Source organism: Lissotriton helveticus, chromosome 1_2, assembly GCF_964261635.1.
Source record: "Lissotriton helveticus chromosome 1_2, aLisHel1.1, whole genome shotgun sequence".
Classification (NCBI taxonomy): domain Eukaryota; kingdom Metazoa; phylum Chordata; class Amphibia; order Caudata; family Salamandridae; genus Lissotriton; species Lissotriton helveticus.
Window position 1 is genome coordinate 292659780 of NC_136058.1, and position 19106 is coordinate 292678885.

Consider the following 19106-nt stretch of genomic DNA (forward strand, 5'->3'; position numbering starts at 1 on the left):
GAGTGATAACGGCCCCCCGCTGCAGAGTCAAGACTTCAAGAAATACCTACAGTTCCTAACCATTGACCACAGGAAGATTATGACCTGCTGGCTCAAGCAAGTGGGGTGGTAGTGAGGCTGATGCACACACTTAACGAATCCAGACACATCGGTTGCGCACAACAAGTTGATGTTGAAGAAGCACTCACTAAAACCCTATGGGGCGGATTTCAATAACTGGCGCATCCCTGCATATCAGCGGGGATGCGCCAGTTGTTGTGCGCCATGCCTCCACCACCATGGATGCGCTGCATTTACAATGCGGCACACCATGGGGAAAAAACGCCACAGATGCGTCACGCATCTGTGCCGTAAAAGCAGCGCATTGCCGGAGTTGCCTCGCAAGCGCGACGCAGCTCCAGCAATGCTCTGGGGTAGTGAAAACAGTGTGTAAAAACAGTCGCTAACATCGCTATCGCCTATTAGCAAGGCAGGCGTAGCGATGGAAATATTCGCGCTAAGCGCCAATATCTCCAAATACTAACACCTGCCCAGACCATTTCTTAGCCATGTTATCCAATGGGAGGTGGATAACATGGCTAAGAGCATTTCATCGCTAATGTGTGAATATCGCTGTATTCTCAGCGATATTCACGCATTGCACCGCTATCGCCAAGAAATTCATCGCTTTGGAGATAAACGTTGCTAATAGCACATTATCTCAGCGATAAATTCCGGCGATGCTCAGGGATAAAAAAATCGACGCTAAGCCTATTTAGCGATAAATATCGCTACTTGTTGGTAATGTGCCATCAAGTGTTTGTGAGATTAAAGCAAGGATGTATCCTTCACCCATACGAGATCATGATAACTGGACTTTGCATTGTGTTTTCTGTTCAAAGGTGTTGAGGAATGTATAACGGCATAGGGCCATTCTCTGGCACCATAACGCACACCTGCATGCATGCCCTGACCCCACATTAGAGGTCAGGGCGAGTTAATAATCAAGCATTTGCAATGCAATAGGTCTCGCAGTTACGAGAGTTTAAGCTAATGACATTGCGAATAACAATGCCTTTTATTTTTGTTTTCTTTTTTAAAACCTAAATAAAAGGCATTGGGCCATATTATCAAGGAAACTGCGGTAGTTTATCGCCGCTTTACCGGCAGGAAACTGCCGATAGAGCGGCGATAATGGCCTTGATAATATGCGATTCGAATTTCAATCGAAGCCCAGGTTAGATGTTCACACATCTAACCTGGGCATCGATTGAAATTCGAATGGCATATTATCAAGGCCATTATCGCTGCTCTATCGGCAGTTTCCTACCGGTAAAGCGGCGATAAACTATCGCAGCTTCCTTGATAATATGGCCCATTGTTCTTTACAATGCCAATAGCTTAAACTTGCGTAACTGTGAGACCTAGGCGCAAGATTTTGACGCAGCAGCGTCCTAAAAGTGACGCAGTGAAATCTCATAGATTTCACTGCGTCACTATTACGAGGCTTTTTTCGGGTGAACGCCCCCTCTGCATACACTATACCTGACGCAGGTATAATGTAGCGCATGGGTTTACAAAGTGACGCATCTGATTAGATGCGTCACTTTGTAAATAGTGCGCATCAGGAGGCAAGTCACAAAAAGTGACGCATTGGAAGCGCAAAACTCACGCAAGGCCTCATAAATGAGGCCCCTGGTATTTTCCTGACTTAGCCATGATATCCTATGGAAGGTGGATATCATGGCTAAATTTGTGAGCCCCTATCATCAAGCTAACGCCAAACTTCGAGAGATTATCGTTGGTTTTCCAGCGATAATCTCTCATTTGGCAGTTAGCGCGAGGATTTTTATCACTTCTGAGATAAACCTTGCTAATAGCAAGTTATCTCTGCGATAATTTCCGACGATGCTTAGCGTTAAAAAAATCGTTGCTAGGCATCGTTAGCGATAAATTTCGCTAATCGTTGGGAATATGCCCCTAGGGGGCATATTACCATGCAATAGCGATAATTATCGCTATTGCTTGGTTAGAGACAAATATTTACCGCTGAGCTGCGGCGATTTTTATCGCAAATAAACCTTGGTATTACCAAGGTTTATCGCAAATGTGATAAAAATCGGCCGCAATGCATGAATATCGCTGAAAAGTCCGCAATATTCATGCATTACCAAGCTAATGCTCTTAGCCATGTTATCCACCTCCCATTGGATAACATGGCTATGAACTGCTCAGGGCAGGTGTTAGCTTTTGGAGATATTCGTGCTTAGCACGAATATCTCCATAAGTTGGTAATAGGAGATAGCGATGTTAGCGACTGTTTCCAGTCGCTAACATCTTGGCACGCCCACTTTGCATGTCATTAGTGATAAATATCACTGACATGCAAAGTGGGGCCCAAGATGGTCGCTATCTCCTACTAGCTGTCGCTAACTGGTGTTAGCGACAGCAAGGTAATAGGGAGATAATTTTATCTCCGCTTTCATGGCTTTTAAAGCCAAAAAAGCGGAGATAAACGCCCTTGCTAATATGCCCCTAGTGTGCTGTTGAAGAGCATCCCAGCGAGCACCAATGTTACGTGGGGGTGGGAAGAAAGGACTGTGCAGGCAGTCGGATTACGAGTGGTGGACTTTTTTAGATGATCTGCTTTTGCCTCCAGCAAAAGACAGGCAAGTACCAGCAACAGGAGCAGAGAGATGAGCCCCGGCAGAGACGTTTTAAGGCATAGGCACAATGACTTCCGGCCCAGGGCCCCAGCCTTTCAGGGGGCCCCCTGATAGAGCCAGCTATGTTCTGCAGAGAGCCTTGCCCTGATGGCCTTGAATAGTGTTTAAACAGATTTTTGTAAATTGAGTTTTTCTATCATTTATTTTTAATGTGTGAGCAGGGCCCGATTCACAGAACAAACTTAAGACAAAATCCTAAACTTACTGGGCCCGATTCACAGAACTAACTTAAGACAAAATCCTAAACCTACTACCATTTTGCTATTCACAAAAGGCACGTAATCATTTTGGTATTCACAGATGGCCCTTACTCATTTCGGTATTCACAGACGTTAGTAGTCCTAACTTTTGGACTCCTAAATGCGTTCTGTGAATACCGAAAGTCTTAAAATTAGGATTTTTCTCAATTTAGTAGTAGTAAAGTTAGGACTCCTAACTTTAGGACTCCTAAATGCCTACTGTGAATACCGAAAGTCTTAAAATTAGGATTTTTCTCAATTTAGTAGTAGTAAAGTTAGGACTCCTAACTTTAGGACCCCTAAATGCCTTCTGTGAATACCGAAAGTCTTACAATTAGGATTTTTCTCAACGTTACTACTACTAAACTGAGAAAACTCCTAATTTTAAGACTTTCGGTATTCACAGAAGGCATATAGGAGTCCTAAAGTTAGGACTCCTAACTTTACAACTACTAAACTGAGAAAAATCCTAATTTTAAGACTTTCGGTATTCACAGAAGGCATTTAGGAGTCCTAAAGTTAGGACTCCTAACTTCTGTGAAAGTCTTAAAGTTAGGATTTTTCTCAGTTTAGTAGTAGTAAAGTTAGGACTCCTAACTTTAGGACTCCTAAATGCCTTCTGTGAATACCGAAAGTCTTAAAATTAGGATTTTTCTCAGTTTAGTAGTAGTAAAGTTGAGAAAAATCCTAATTTTAAGACTTTCGGTATTCACAGAAGGCATTTAGGAGTCCGAAAGTTAGGAGTCCTGACTTCTGGGAATACCGAAATGAGTAAGTGCCTTGTGTGAATACCAAAATGAGCAAGTGCCTTCTGTGAATACCAAAATGGTAGTAAGTTTAGGATTTTGTCTTAAGTTAGTCCTGTGAATCGGGCCCTGAGAGTCTATTACAGACATTTTGCAGACACAATGGGGCATATTACCAAGAATAAGCAATAATTATCACTAAGCTTGGTTAGAGGCAATAATTTTATCGCTGTGCTTCACCTATTATTATCGCTTAGAAACCTTGCAATTATCAAGGTTTATCTCCTAAGCGATGAAAATCGGCCAAAATGGATAAATATCGCTGTAAAGTCAGCGATATTCATGCATTACCGAGCAAATGCTCATAGCCATGTTATCCACCTACCATTGGATAATATGGCTAAGAACTGCTCTGGGCAGGCGTTAGCTTTTGGAGATAATCGCCCTTAGCGCGATTATTTCCAAAAGTAGGTAATAGAAGATAGCGATGTTAGCTACTGTTTCCAGTCGCTAACATCTTGGCACACCCACTTTGCATGTCATTAGCGATAAATATCGCTGACATGCAAAGTGGGCCCCAAGATGATCGCTATCTAGTACTAGCTGTCGCTAACTGTTGTTAGCGTCAGCTAGGTAATAGGGCGATAAAATTATCGCCGCTTTAGAGGGAAATATTCCTGCTAAAGCGGCGATATGACCCTTGGTAATATGCCTCAATGTGTTTATGTTTCATGCAGCAGCCATATAAAAAGTTTCTTTTAGATCAATAGAGGACCTCACATATGGGAAAAGGGGGGGGGGTGGAACAGAGATTATTTGCAGTAATATTCATGAGCTGCTGCTGTGTTACTATATTGAAAACATGTCACTATCCATGAATATCAGAAGAACACACATTTAGAATTTGACCAAAGAGGGCATTAAAGAGCTGAAACTGGATCTAAAATGAAAGCTGTTCAGAACAGGGGCCCCCAAAATACATTTGGCACAGGGCCCCCAAAATCCTTCAAACGCCCCGGGGACCCTCTGTACTATATCTGCATACCCAGGATCCCCTGTCTCATATCTGCATACCGAGGACCCTCTGTCTCATATTTGCGTACCAAGGACCCTCTGTCTCATATCTGCATACCCAGGACCCTCTGTCTCATATTTGTGTACCAAGGACCCTCTGTTTCATATCTGTGTACCCAGGATCCTCTGTCTCATATCTGCATACTCAGGATCCTCTGTCTCTTATCTGCATACCCAGGACCCTCTGTCTCATATCTGCATACCCAGGATCCCCTGTCTCATATCTGCATACCGAGGACCCTCTGTCTCATATTTGCGTACCAAGGACCCTCTGTCTCATATCTGCATACCCAGGACCCTCTGTCTCATATTTGTGTACCAAGGACCCTCTGTTTCATATCTGCGTACCCAGGATCCTCTGTCTCATATCTGCATACTCAGGATCCTCTTTCTCATATCTGCATACCCAGGATCCTCTATGCTTTATCTGCACACCCACATTGATACTCTGTGCTATGTCTGGATCCTCTGTGCTCTATCTGTGTACCTAGGAGACTCTGTGCTATATCTGTATACCTCGGATCCCCTCTCTCATATCTGCATACCCAGCAGAGGCGGCCAGCAAGGCTCACAGGTGGGGTAGCAGGATATCATCGGCCTATGGTGAGTGATATCTCAGGAGAGGGCAGCCATACAGGTATTGGTGGAACTAGTAACAGCCCCCTTTGATGGTGAGGCACAGGCTGCTTAAAAAAATAAAAACAAATTACCTTGCCACCGCTGGGTCTTACGTCTTCTCTCCTGCTCGCCTGTGTCCGACTCCAGGCCGGAACAGGAAGCAGGCAGCCAGGCTCCCACCCATAAGCCAATCACAATGCACTGTGACACAGCGCTCAGCCAGGGGCTGTAGGGGTGGGCATGTTCTCCATGCAGGCTGTAATGCAGCCTACATGGAAACCAAGGAAGTGCACAATACTGTTTTGGGCGGCCGAGAGGGTCAAACAAACAGTCATTGCACACAGGAGTGTTCTACCACTGCTCCCCTGTAGCTCAGCCCCACCCCCTCATGCACTGCCACAGCAGGAGGAAAAAATAAAATGATAATAACATGCTGTTATTATCATTTTTTTTCTTCCTTTCTCCACTAAGGCTCTGTTTTAGTGGAGGAACTGCTACTGATACCGCTGACCCTCTCTGCAATATCTACATACCCGCGATCCTCTGTGTTATATCCGTGCACCCATGTCCCTCTGTGTTGCAGTGTTGGGCTGGCATGAGGAAACAAAAATACGGAGGCTTGTCTTCTTTTGCACTTTACGATCAACTGGTGCATGCGCGGGGTCCGCTCTTTTTAGGTCTCGCTAGCGTAGACTCCGCTTGTGAGATTTTATGTTTTTTAGGTGCTTTGACTACCGGGATTTATGCCCCGCCCCTCTTTCCCATTGGCCGGCGTCACCGTGGCCAGCCATTGAGAAAGAGGTTAATATGACGTAGACTTTTCTCTTTTTGAGACGGCCCACTTGAACGGGCTCGCCTAACTTCCTTTTGGCGTAAAAGGTTTCTTATCTTTATGGCCCCATAAAGATAAACCTTTTACGCCAAAAGGAAGTCAGACGAGCCCGTCCAAGTGGGCCGTCTCAAAAAGAGAAAAGTCTACGTCGGCTGCCTGGCGAACGCTTGTGCTTGCTGTTCCGCTGTGTACCCAGGGGAATCGCGGAGCTCCTCTTGTTAATGTCGGAATCGCACGGGAGAGCAGTTTAACCTCCCTCTCCTCGAGACCTCTGCAGTCAAGTTTTAGAAAGGGGCAGATGGTTGGTATTTAGTCAGTCTTCCACAACACAGGCTGCTCATCATTGACAACAGAGCGAGGACTCAATTCCTTCCACTCCCTCGCCGCCAACTGAAAGGATCACCACTGTGTGCAATAGGTTCATAGATTTTTGTGAACGGAGCATATGTCCCGTAAGAGCTTGGACAAACTCCTAACTCTATAAAGTGCTTCAAAAGGGGCTTAGCCTTTTTGATGGGGTGGAAGAATAACAGAAAACATCTAATCCTTGAAGAAGGCCAGAGGTTTCTAGCGTTTCAAATCGTAGGCGACAAATATTCTCTTGTTAGCAAACATATTTAAAAGAAAATACGAGCCTCGAATTTAGCGCATCGATTGAATTTAAAAACACAGCACAGAATTTTATTTGAAGATCTTTTCACACGTAACAGGAAACACAACTTTAGTGCAAACCGTTTTACAGGAGAAAAAGATATTGTTAGTGGGAAGTCGAATACTGTTAATGGCTCTTGTACATAAACCGTGAGGGAAGCAGTTGGAGCCCCAGGAGCAAAAGCTGAGGGATATCGGGGCATATTATCAACAAATAGCAATATTTATCGCTAAGTAGGATTAGCAGCAATTTTTTTATCGCTGCGCTTAACGGGATTTTATCGCTGAGATAACGTGTTATTAGCAACGTTTTTCTCAAAAGCGATAAAATTCCCGGTGATAGCGGCAAAATCGGTAAATATCGCTGAGAATACAGCGATATTCATGCATTATCGCTAACAGGGTCTTGGCCATAATATCCACCTCCCATTGGATATAATGACTAAGAACTGATCTGAGCAGGTGTTAGTTTTTGAGATATTCGCGATTAGCGCAAATATTTCCATCGCTACGCCTGTGTTGGTAATAGGCGATAGCGATGTTAGCAACTGCTTTCAGCCGCTAACAGGTTGGGTACGCCCACTTTGCATGTCATTAGCGATAAATATCGCTGACATGCAAAGCGGGCCCCAAACTGCTCGCTATCGCCTACAAGCTGTTGCTAACTGCTGTTAGCGACAACTTGCTAATAGGGCGATAGTATTATCGCTGCTTAGCGGGCGAAAACGGCTGTTAAAGCGGCGAAAATTGCCTATCGCCCCTCTTGATAATATGCCTCAAGATCCAGCTCCAGGGACCTCTAGCGACGACCTACTGTAGTGCAGTCATTGATATTGTATAATTCTGTGGACCTCTAGTGATGGCGTGTGGCACTGCAATTTAGTGCAATCAGTGCTGGCGTCTGGCTCCAGGTGGGCGAGCCGCAAATTAATAGCTAGAGCGGAGCCAATGGGTTGGTTTATGTTGAAACACAACAGTTTGGCTCTAAGAGCCGGTACATGAGATCAGCCTTGAAAATGTTTAGCATTTAAACCATTGCAACAAAATTCATGTGAACGTAGTCTAAGAGGCCACGGAGCGTGTCACTTTAGTACATTAGATAATATCGTACTTGGAGTATCTCTATTATCTAAAGGAAGACCTTTTAGTATAGAACATTTCTATTCTCCATGACTATGGAAGTGCCTTCCCAGTGTGTTCTTGTGGGTTGAGAGTCTGCCATTTATTGCAGTATTACCTTTTTACCTGTGTTTGGTACTCTTTTGTAACATGCACACGTCACTTTTCTCTTGTAACATACTGTTTGCTACCTCTTACTTTTTGTTTGCTTTCGATACTTGCACAAGTGCCACCATTGCCTACATTATGTTTGTTCTTGTGTTTGAGTGTCCTCCATTTATTGCAGTATTATTCCTCTACTTGTACTTTGTACGCTTTTGTAACCTGCACACATGTCACTTTTTCATCCTGTAATGCACCGTTTGCTACCTCTTGTATTTTGTTTGCTCACGATTGTCACTTTTGCCTCATGTAATGTAACTTTTGCAATTTGTTCACTTGTAATGTTCTCTTGTATCAGTTCTGTTCCTATTGTGAAGCGCTCTAACATCTTCGGGTAAAGTCCAGGCTATATAAAAATGCATAAATAAATAAATACATTATTAGAAGTGAGTTTCAAAAGATTAATTTAGAAATAGAAATAGGGACCTCTAGTAGCAGCCTGTGGTACTGCGGTAATTAATAATCAATACTACTAATAATGTCTGTTGCTAGCGACCGTGTTGAGCTGATTACAAATCTCTTTTATTCCCTCTGTCTGTTTTTGCCTTTTCTCGTTTATAGCCCCTGGGTGGGCGCTCTATATTCCCATAGATGCCCAGGTTAACACCAGAACCCAGGCTTCTATGGGAATTCACAAGGGCGTATTGTCAAGCCCATTATCGCCGCTTTAGCGGCAGTTTCCTGCCGATAAAAGCGGCGATAATGTATCGCCCTTTCTTGATAATATGGCCCCCAAACTTTGTGGAATATCGATAGAATCCCCCTCTTAAACCCTGACACCTCTGAAAAGAAAGAATAGCACCGCAGTAAAAGCACTAACCGAGCTGTACGGGATGCAGGTCAGAGTTCATGTGTTTGCCTTCAAAAACTCAGCAGTCCTGAGGTACGTCGCTGTTTGGGTAAAGAATGAACCCGCTTTGGTATGTTTTGTATACCCTAAATTGGCTCTTGGTTAAGGTGACACTAGCATGTCAAAAGCACTCGGGTGCATAAGAACTTAAGTGGCAGTGACCCACAGCCGGGTGTCACCACCTTCACAGTAAAATACACACGCCTGTTTGCCGCAGCACTCCTTTTGGTTGCGTGTCATTTCATTTCTTATACTTAAAAACATCAAGGTCTTTTGCAAATTGAAAGACAATGGTTTTATTTATTTTTTGCACTTAAATTAAAAGCACAGTGGGACATATTATCAAGGCCTACCGATATTTTTATCGCCGCATTTGCATCCGTTTTCGGGCGAAATGCGACGATAAAAATATTGCTTTATTTACAAGAGCACGCTAACGCGTGTTCAATTGGATTAGCGATGGCTTCAACATCGCATTGCCTTGCATCTCTAATAAGATGCAAGGAAGGCGTGTTCCGTGAAACAACATGGGATATCATCACTAACCCTGATACTCTCTATTATCAAGTGTATCACTAACACGCATAGCAATATTTAAATCAGCGCTAACCGGATTTTTCGCCGATTTGTACCGCCTGCTATTTTGATTACTAAGCCATATCTATAATGGGAGGGGGATTGTCATGCTGAGTCCACGTCTCCCGTTATAGATTAGGGGGCATATTATCAAGCAGGGCAATAGGCAATTATCGCCGCTTTAGCGGCCGTTTTCGGCCGCTAAGCAGCGATAATTCTATCGCCCTATTAGCAAGCTGTCACTAACTGATGTTAGCGACAGCTTTTAGGCGATAGTGAGCGGTTTGGGGCCCGCTTTGCATGTCAGCGATGTTTATCGCGAATGACATGCAAAGTGTGCGTACCCAACCAGTTAGCGACTGAAAGCATTCGCTAACGTCGCTATCGCCTATTAGCAAGACAGGCGTAGCGATGGAAATATGTGCGAATGTCTCCAAATACTAACACCTGCCCAGACCAGTTCTTAGCCATGTTATCCAAGAGGGAGGTGGATAACATGGCTAAGAGCATTTTGTCGCTAATGCGTGAATATCGCTGTATTCTCAGCAATATTCACGAATTTCGCCAGATTTTTATCGCTTTTGAGATAAACCTTGCTATTAGCAAGTTATCTCAGCGATAAAAACCGGTGATGCGCGGCGATAAAAATATTGCTGCAAACCCACTAACCGATAAATACCGCTATTCCTTGGTAATATGCCCCTAGGTTTTGCTTAACGCGCTTTTCAACGGTGGAATTCCGGTGATTTCGACTCTTTCTGCCGCTTTTGCCTGGGATTCTATCGCCTGGGCGATGCGTGTTGCTGATAGTGCGCTCACCAGGTGCTAGAATCCGGCGATATGCAGGCGTTAATTATTTGCACGCTACACACAGCCAGCGATAATTATCGCTGGCCGTTGATGATATGCCCCAGTATTCCTTTACATGCACGTGTTTTAATTTAGGACTATGTCATGAACACAGATCAATAGGGCATTTTGTTTTTTTTTGTTGTTTTCAGTTATTTTGTGAATTGGTATTGCAGCGCTTTACTTCATCAAGAAGGGACAGCTAGTGGCACAGGTTTCCTTTGCAGCTTTCACAAGGGACATCTGTCGGTGGATCGGTGCCATTGCAGCCTCTATACCGGCTAGCAGTTAAAATGCTGTTGACTTTCAGAGAGAAGTAAACACCAGGCAGCAATTACACAAGCCTATGCCGTTTTCACGGACATATGCAGAGTAAATTAAATTCCATTCCATTAATATACATTGATTAGTTTGAAAGATAAATGGACCATGCTGATGCCCAGTGGCACACTTCCCTCTTGAACTGAAACAAAATGAAAGCATGAGTGGGGGTTAGGGACAGACTCTTGTCTTTGTCTCCTACCGTCTGAAGTGAGTAACTGTCCTGGTCTCCCTGCACTCATGCCAAGACATTGAATGAGAACCTTGCACGAATTTGAGTGCAGTCTGAGTAGGGATACTGGGGCATATTATCAAGGGGGTTTATCTCCGCTTTTTTGGCTTTAAAAGCCAAGAAAGCGGAGATAAAATTATCTCCCTATTACCTAGCTGTCGCTAACACAAGTTAGCGACAGCTAGTAGGAGATAGCGACCATCTTGGGCCCCACTTTGCATGTCAGTGATATTTATCACTAATGATATGCAAAGTGGGCATGCCAAGATGTTAGCGACTAGAAACAGTCGCTAACATCGCTATCTCCTATTACCAACTTTTGGAGATATTCGTGCTAAGCGTGAATATCTCCAAAAGCTAACACCTGCCCTGAGCAGTTCTTAGCCATGTTAGCCAATGGGAGGTGGATAACATGGCTAAGAGCATTAGCTCGGTAATGCCTGAATATCGCTGACTTTTCAGCGATATTCATGCATTGCGGCCGTTTTTTATCGCATTTGCGATAAACCTTGGTAATACCAAGGTTTATCTGAGATAAAAATCGCCGCAGCTTAGCGGTAACATTTTATCTCTAACCAAGCAATAGCGATAATTATCGCTATTGCTTGGTAATATGCCCCACTTTGTGAGTGCAGGGTGAGTAATGTGCTTTCAAGAGTGCAGAGTGAGTGAGGACGCTGTATGAGTGCAGGTGTGTGTTGTGCCTGTGTGAGTGCAGGGTGTGCGTTGTGCCTGTGTGAGTGCAGGGTGTGCGTTGTGCCTGTGTGAGTGTAAGGTGTGCGTTGTGCCTGTATGAGTGCAGGGTGTGCGTTGTGCCTGTGTGAGTGCAGGGTGTGCGTTGTGCCTGTGTGAGTGCAGGGTGTGCGTTGTGCCTCTGTGAGTGCAGGGTAAGCGGTGTGCCTGTATTAGTGAAGGGTGTGCGTTGTGCCTGTGTGAGTGCAGGGTAAGCGGTGTGCCTGTGTGAGTGCAGGGTGTGCGTTGTGCCTGTGTGAGTGCAGGGTGTGCGTTGTGCCTGTGTGAGTGCAGGGTGTGCGTTGTGCCTCTGTGAGTGCAGGGTAAGCGGTGTGCCTGTGTGAGTGCAGGGTGTGCGTTGTGCCTGTGTGAGTGCAGTGTGTGCGTTGTGCCTGTGTGAGTGCAGGGTGTGCGTTGTGCCTGTATGAGTGCAGGGTGTGCGTTGAGCCTGTGTGAGTGGAGGGTGTGCGTTGTGCCTGTGTGAGTGTAGGGTGTGCGTTGTGCCTGTATGAGTGCAGGGTGTCCGTTGTGCCTGTGTGAGTGCAGGGTGTGCGTTGTGCCTGTGTGAGTGCAGGGTGTGCGTTGTGCCTGTGTGAGTGCAGCGTGTGCGTTGTGCCTCTGTCAGTGCAGGGTAAGCGGTGTGCCTGTATTAGTGAAGGGTGTGCGTTGTGCCTGTGTGAGTGCAGGGTAAGCGGTGTGCCTGTGTGAGTGCAGGGTGTGCGTTGTGCCTGTGTGAGTGCAGGGTGTGCGTTGTGCCTGTGTGAGTGCAGGGTGTGCGTTGTGCCTCTGTGAGTGCAGGGTAAGCGGTGTGCCTGTGTGAGTGCAGGGTGTGCGTTGTGCCTGTGTGAGTGCAGTGTGTGCGTTGTGCCTGTGTGAGTGCAGGGTGTGGGTTGTGCCTGTATGAGTGCAGGGTGTGCGTTGAGCCTGTGTGAGTGGAGGGTGTGCGTTGTGCCTGTGTGAGTGCAGGGTGTGCGTTGTGCCTGTGTGAGTGCAGGGTGTGCGTTGTGCCAGTGTGAGTGCAGGGTGTGCGTTGTGCCTCTGTGAGTGCAGGGTAAGCGGTGTGCCTGTATGAGTGCAGGGTGTGCGTTGTGCCTGTGTGAGTGCAGGGTAAGCGGTGTGCCTGTGTGAGTGCAGGGTGTGCGTTGTGCCTGTGTGAGTGCAGGGTGTGCGTTGTGCCTCTGTGAGTGCAGGGTAAGCCGTGTGCCTGTATGAGTGCAGGGTGTGCGTTGTGCCTGTGTGAGTGCAGGGTAAGCGGTGTGCCTGTGTGAGTGCAGGGTGTGCGTTGTGTCTGTGTGAGTGCAGGGTGTGCCTTGTGCCTGTGTGAGTGCAGGGTGTGCGTTGTGTCTGTGTGAGTGCAGGGTGTGCGTTGTGCCTCTATGAGTGCAGGGTGTGCGTTGTGCCTGTGTTAGTGCAGGGTGTGCGTTGTGCTTGTGTGAGTGCAGGGTGTGTGTTGTGCCTGTGTGAATGCAGGGTATGCATTGTGCCTGTGTGAGTGCAGGGTGTGCGTTGTGCCTATATGAGTGCAGGGTGTGCGTTGTGCCTGTGTGAGGGCAGGGTGTACGTTGTGCCTCTGTGAGTGCAGGGTAAGCGGTGTGCCTGTATGAGTGCAGGGTGTGCGTTGTGCCTCTGTGAGTGCAGGGTAAGCGGTGTGCCTGCATGAGTGCAGGGTGTGCGTTGTGCCTGTGTGAGTGCAGGGTAAGCGGTGTGCCTGTGTGAGTGCAGTGTGTGCGTTGTTCCTGTGTGAGTGCAGGGTGTGCGTTGTGCCTGTGTGAGTGCAGGGTGTGCGTTGTGCCTGTGTGAGTGCAGGGTGTGCGTTGTGCCTCTGTGAGTGCAGGGTAAGCCGTGTGCCTGTATGAGTGCAGGGTGTGCGTTGTGCCTGGGTGAGTGCAGGGTAAGCGGTGTGCCTGTGTGAGTGCAGGGTGTGCGGTGTGCCTGTGTGAGTGCAGGGTGTGCGTTGTGCCTGTGTGAGTGCAGGGTGTGCATTGTGCCTGTGTGAGTGCAGTGTGTGCGTTGTGCCTGTGTGTGTGCAGGGTGTGCGTTGTGCCTGTATGACTGCTGGATGAGCAATGAGAATCCACTGGGTGTATGTGGACACTGTATGAGTGCAGGATGAAGGGTTTGCATGTGTGAGTGCTGGGTGAGCAGTATGCGTGTGCGTGTGTGTGAGCAAAGCAATGTGCGTCTGTAACTAAAGTGAGGGGTGACTTGTCTGAGTGTAGGGTGAGTAATGTCTGTCTGAGAGCTGGTAGAATAGCAAAACTGAGGGGCATATTATCAAGCAGGGCGATAGGCAATCATCGACGCTTTAGCGGCCGTTTTCGGCCGCTAAGCGGCGATAATTCTATCGCCCTATTAGCAAGCTGTTGCTAACTGATGTTAACGACAGCTTTTAGGCGATAGTGAGCGGTTTGGGGCCCGCTTTGCATGTCAGCGATGTTTATCGATAATGACATGCAAAGTGGGCGTACCCAACCAGTTAGCGACTGAAAGCAGTCGCTAACGTCGCTATCGCTTTTTAGCAAGGCAGGCGTAGCGATGGAAATATTCGCTCTAAGAGCGAATATCTCCGAATACTAACACCTGCCCAGACCAGTTCTTAGCCATGTTATCCAATGGGTGGTGGATAACATGGCTAAGAGCATTTTGTCGCTAATGCGTGAATATCGCTGTATTCTCAGCGATAATCACGCATTTCGCCGCTATCGCTGGATATTTTAGCACAATGGAGAAAAACGTTGCTAATAGCATGTTTTCTCCGCTAACATATCCAGCGATAGGCAGCGATAAAAAAAATGCGCTAAGCGCATTTAGCGATAAATATTGCTATTCCTTGGTAATATGCCCCTGAGTCTATTTGCTTCTTTAACCCCTTCGACGCTCATGACGAGCTGGGCTCGTCATGAGGTAGCCTCCCAGCACGCTCATGACGAGCCCAGCTCGTCATGAATAATGGGTTTTTAAAAAACTCAGCGCAGCAGGGGAAAATGTGCCGCGAGGATGTGGTTAACCCCTTCCATGCTGGTGACGAACTCCAGCCGTCACGCTCCACGGTGCTCGTGTGCGGATGACGGCTGGGGTTCGTCACGGCCCCGCCCTGTTCGTTCGGCGGCCGCACCCGGGGGGAATCGCGGCCGCACGGAAGGGGTTAAAAAAAATGGTCATACGCTTTATCCATCCATACTAATATAATAACAAGCATTTACAATGCAATGGTTTCGCCTTTTGAAAAGTTTGAGCTATTGGCACTGTAAATGACAAAATTTGTATTTATGTGTTGGTCTTCAAAACAGATAAATAAATGGCATTGTCATTTACAATGCCAATAGTTTAATCTCTGGCAAATGCCACACAAAAACACACATACAGACACACACAGACCCACACACACCAACAGAGCCCCCCCCCACACACACACACAGAGCCACACACAGAGCCACACGCAGAGCCACACACAGAGCCACACACAGAGCCACACACACACACACACACCCAGAGCCACACACACACACACAGAGCCACACACACACACACACACACACACCCAGAGCCACACACACCCACCCAGAGCCACACACACCCACCCAGAGCCACACACACCCACCCAGAGCCACACACACCCACCCAGAGCCACACACACCCACCCCGAGCCACACCCACCCACCCAAAGCCACACACACCCAGGAGAGCAAGCACAGCGAGGGGGCAGGGAAGCAAGCACAGCGAGGGGGCAGGGAAGCAAGCACAGCGAGGGGGCAGGTAAGCAAGCACAGCGAGGGGGCAGGTAAGCAAGCACAGCGAGGGGGCAGGGGAGCAAGCACAGCCAGGGGGCAGGGAAGCAAGCACAGCCAGGGGGCAGGGAAGCAAGCACGGCGAGGGGGCAGGGAAGCAAGCACAGCCAGGTGGCAGGGGAGCAAGCACAGCCAGGGGAATGGGAACCAGGGGGCGGGGAGCAAGCACAGCCAGGGGGCAGGGAAGCAAGCACGGGCAGGGAAGCAAGCACAGCCGGGGGTCAGGGAAGCAAGCACAGCCAGGGGGCAGGGAAGCAAGCACAGCCAGGGGGCAGGGAAGCAAGCACAGCCAGGGGGCAGGGAAGCAATCACAGCCAGGGGGCAGGGAAACAATCTTTTGGAGAGGCTAGATATTAAATTATAAATTACGCTATAGTTTGCTGTGTACAGTGCGCTCATTTATTCTTGGGAAGATACAACATTGTTGTCAATATCCCCAATCCCCCTTTTAAGATGAGTGCTGTTAACCTGGTCCCTAAAAGGTGCCCACAACCTCTCCTTGTGGTGGACCCAAATGGCAGCTTTGCTTTTGGTTATCACCCTCACCCACTGTAGAGAACACTACATCTCCACTCGTGTTTGAGCCCCCCCCGAGGGGGCACTGTGAAGGGAATCTAGCGAAGTGCGATGAGTCAATTGAGCGGGAAGATCGGACCAGTCAGGTGCCGTGGTGCTCAGTGTCCAGGCTGCAGCATCTCTCTGCTCCGCTCCCGCGTGCACCCCCTCCCCCCTCCTTCACGTGTCTCCTCCAGCAGAGCTCGGGCTCTCACAGGCGCTGAGGCTGCAGTCTCTCACAGGTGCCTCTTCGTCCTATGGTGGCCGCTCCTCCCAGAGACTACCGGAAGCTGCCCCTCCTCTACCTGCAGCTAAGCGCCCCAGACCACGGGCCTCTCTGCTGAGAGCTCCTGCAGAAGGTGGCCGAGCCGGACTGCCTCTCAGAAGCACCTCCGAGACAGGTAACCCTGCCTTCATATTTGGGGCTCTGAAACTTGCTGGGTAGTTTATTTGACTTTATTCCCCCCCTCCCAAAACGCACTGTATACTATGCTGTGCTATTTCGGAATTGCCCTTGAAATAGGCATGTTGTATAAAGATCTTTATGGCAAGGGCACTAGACCATTGAGGGCTTTTATGTGCTTGGAACCTGTGACCGGAGGGTTAAATGCATATGTAAGGTGCAGGCACAATGACAGTTTCAGCTACCTTTCTGTGTCGGGAACCGTTAACCTGAGTGTTACACACACATACATTCATACATCTCAGTAGTAGGCACTCCAACCCCATGTGCTATATTCTAGTGATTGGAACTTGTGGCCCGAGGGTTGCACATACATCTGGTCAATACTTCAGCTGTGTTGATATTTGATATTTATGGGTTTTTTATAAAGCGCGGACTATCGCTCCGGAAGGAGCATCTTGGCGCTGTGCAAGCATGAAGTAGATAAGTGATAGATGATAAGTGGTGAGGGTCTGGAACTAAATGGCTGCTAGTACAGAGGTGTCAGGTTGTTGATACACCCAAGTCTTGAGGAGTTTTCTGAATTTACTCTCTTTTTCAATTAGTCTAAAGTTGACGGGTAAGTTGTTCCATGCCCTTGCTGCCAAAAAGGTAAAGGTTTTCCCACCCCTAGTCTTGTACTTGAACCTGGGAATCATTATGAGATTTGTTCCAGAGGATCTCAAACATCGTGAGGGGTTGTAAAAGGTGAAGCGTTTTGCAAGGTAATGAGGCCCTGTGCCTTTCAGAGCTTTAAAAACGGTAAGTAAAAGTTTAAAAAGAATTCTTTTATGGAGTGGTAACCAGTGTAGGGAATTTAATGCAGCTGAGGCAGATGACCTTCTAGGGAGTTTCAGGACCAATCTGGCGGCTGCGTGTTGTATACTCTGAAGCTTCCTCAGGGTGGACTTTTGCTGTTATTGAGCGCGTGACCGAGAGCTAGACGCATACCTCAGCAGTAGGCACGTGCACCCCCTGAGCTATCGTGCTGGGGGGAAGGCCAGGGGCCCATAATGGACGACATCGACAACCGAAGCCCTACAACTCAACAGTCTCTCATTTGGAGGGCCGAATCCTGGATTTCACTCGGATGTCCCCTGCTCATAAGTGACAACCTTTCAGTTTTGACTGTCGGGTGTTCTCAAGTAGAGGTCAGACTGGGTCAGCATCTTCTTTATGCCCAAGAATACGTCAGCACGGATCTGGGGTTCCACAGCTCGAGAATAACGTGGACGCAGAGAGTGATAGGGGAGGTGATCTGGTCTAAGAGCGAAAGTTACCCGCTTTAGGTCTGCTCCAATCTCAGCTCCGCACTTGGGCTAAAACGACGCGATTTATTCGTGGCGAATCCCTTAAACTCCGTATGTTTAAATCTTTAAAATGTGATGAATCTCCGCATATTAACAGTGCTTGTCTAATTCAAATGAGACGATGAACACGACCTGGTATGCCCCCAGAACGGCTCCTTAATATTACAGGCAGACATTGAGGCAGAGGCGTCACCATATGGCCATCTTCAGCTTGCAGTGTTTACGGCATCGGGTCCGGCTGCGGCTCGGGAGGCGGGGATCTGCTGTGGGAGGGGAGAGGGAGGCGGGGAGAGCGGAGGAGCAGATACTGATCGGAAAACTCATTTACCACAAATATTTTTCTGTTTGCTAATTGCTTTGCTAATAATTGCTGCTTTGCTAATTGTAAATCCATTAAAAATGATTAGCACAAGAGCAGCAGCCGGGAGCCCGGCCGGAGGCGAGGGAGGCGGGGATCTGCTGTGGGAGGGGAGAGGGAGGCGGGGAGAGCGGAGGCCGTGTTAGATAAATAAAACGAGGCTTGAAACGCATGAGGGCAAGCTACCGATTAAGGCACCGGTTTCTTAGTTCACTGGTGCAAGTACGCACGCATTCCTTGCAAAACAAGATCAAGGGTAAAATATGACACACGGACAGCGGGAGGAGGGCGGGAACGGGCACAGGAGGGGGGGGTTGGGAACGGCGCACGGACAGCGGGGGGGGCGGAACGGCACAGACGACATGAGACGCAGCAAGCACTTACCAGAGGAAGACTTCTATCCGGCGGCGGTCGGCCTCGGAATGACAAAAGCAAACACGGACGACAAAAAAAAAGAAACCCCGCCCACCGCCCGATGACTACACAGAGGGAACGCCCATGGAAAAAATCTCGGGAACGCCCCGAATCTGGTACGTGAATGACGGACAGATCTCTGTTCCAATGGCTAGCCTCCATTTATGGAGCTAGCCAATGGAACAGAGGGCGGATTCAAGTGTCCCTTACTGAAAACTACAGATTTCTCTGGAGGCGGAACTAAAGCTCCGTGCTCCAGGCGAAACCTAAAGAGAGAGCCCAAACCTTTGAGGCGGGTAATCTCAGGAACCACAGCACCTATCACAACACCCAATACAGCGTTGGAAAGGGCAGTTGCAGCAGAAGGACATAGGCTACGCAGACGCCCACCATATACATTTAAAAGGTAAAAGAACCGTGCCAGCAAAGTAGTCCCTTGTGGGCGTGTCTGCATTGTGCTGTGGGCGTGTGCTGGGGGCGTGAAAAACGCTGGGGGCGTATGGTATGTTCCGCCCTTCGGGCTGGACTGTTCC